This window comes from Solanum tuberosum, unplaced genomic scaffold (assembly GCF_000226075.1).
Source record: "Solanum tuberosum cultivar DM 1-3 516 R44 unplaced genomic scaffold, SolTub_3.0 scf00262, whole genome shotgun sequence".
Taxonomy (NCBI): Eukaryota; Viridiplantae; Streptophyta; class Magnoliopsida; order Solanales; family Solanaceae; genus Solanum; species Solanum tuberosum.
In genome coordinates this window covers 759,251-761,109 of record NW_006239186.1, presented here as the reverse complement: position 1 = coordinate 761,109, position 1,859 = coordinate 759,251, and positions in this window count along the sequence as shown.

Sequence of the window (1,859 nt, the reverse complement as noted above, 5' to 3'; positions counted from 1 at the left end):
TAATACTTTGGTCCAGAAATGCCCCTATAGTTACAAAATGGGTCAAAAATGCCCTTTTCCGAATAAATATATATTTTTTCTTTTTAAACACATCTTCTTCTTAATTAAATATTATTAAAGAACACTATTCTTGTTTTCTTTCTTCTAAAATCACTTTAACAAATAAAAAGGTAGGAAATATTTTTTTTCTTCTTAATCTCATTTTATCAATTAAAATAGAATAACGGCATGTACCCTTTGAACATATAATATATGTCATATATAAGATTATAGTATATCCATAATTAATTTATATTTATATAACGATAAAAAATAAGAAATATTTTCATTTTTTATTTTTTTCTGAATTGAAGTAGGATAAACATTTGCTAATTTTTTTAAAAAACATTATTAGAAAAGAATGTGTTCAAAAAAAAAATATTTATTTGAAAAATGAGCATTTTTGACCCATTAAATAACAATAAGGGTATTTTTGGACCAAAATATTAACGACAAGGGCATTTTTGGACCAAACTACAAACGAATGACATTTTTGTTCCTTTCATATAGTTTAAGGGCATTTTTGAACCAAAGTATTAACGGTAAGGGTATTTTTGAGCCAAACTATAAACGGAGGGCATTTTTGTTCCTTTCACATAGTTTAAGGGCATTTTTGACCCTTTTCCCTAATTTGTATAATAAGATCTGTATTTGTATAATTATAAGTGTATAGGACGAAAATATATGTATTTGTATTTGTATATACACTTTTCTCTCAATTTATACAAACACAGATGCATTTTATACATTTGTATACCGAATGGGTAATTTTATACCAAAAATGGCTAATTGTATACCGAACCAGATGGCAAAAAAATGGGATGTTTGTTGCGAATTACAAATAAAATAAACTATGGCTATAGTATTTAATTTGAATCAATAGTTTGCTATTTCATACAATTTTCCCATTTTTAAGCTATTCACCAACCGTTTATCCAATAATTCAATATCATAATAAATCAATTTTACGATTAACTAATCGATTACAATTTGATTTCGAAGAACCCTATTAAGAGGTTAGCTCATTTGGTGAACTTCATGCGTTAAGGTGGAGGTGTCAAACTCGTCAAACAATGGAACATTCCCATCCTCTTTTCTTCCTCCCCTCCCTTGATATAATAAAAGAAAAATTATATTTAAAAAAAGAAGTAACAAAGATGGAAAGAAAAAGGGAAAATTGTATGAAATAGAAAACTATTAATTCAAATTAAATGTTATAGTCGTAGTTTCTTTTATTTGTAATTCGCAGCAAATATTCCATGTTTTTTGTCATCCCATTTGTATATCGAAATATACAAATGCAAGACCCATTTGTATACCGAAATATACAAATAGACCCAAATACATATTTTTTTATGTATATGTATACTGAAATATATAGATTAATATTTGTTATGGAGCGCAATTATACAAACTATAGCTATAGCATACAAATATGATTTTTATATTTGCTAAACCTAAAATTTACTCAAAGAAAAAAGCCTTTTTTTTTTTGTATTTGTATAGTCTATAGTCCCCTAATATTTCGCGGGTCCGATAGGTAAAACGAATTTTTCTCCTTCCATTTTCCTGGTAAAACAGGAAATGCCTACTGGGAACCAAGATTTGTCCATTTTCTTTCCCTAAACATTTACTTTATTTATCAATGCCCACAAATCTTCTAACTAAATAATGATCATGTATCATGTGATCATCACACTACATAAAGTGCACCTCTAATTACATTTATTCTCTGCAAATTTCTATGCTTCTTCAATCTCAACTAATTAAAAATACAATCTGGCATTGATTTTGTGAATTGATTTGCAATTTTAAGGAGA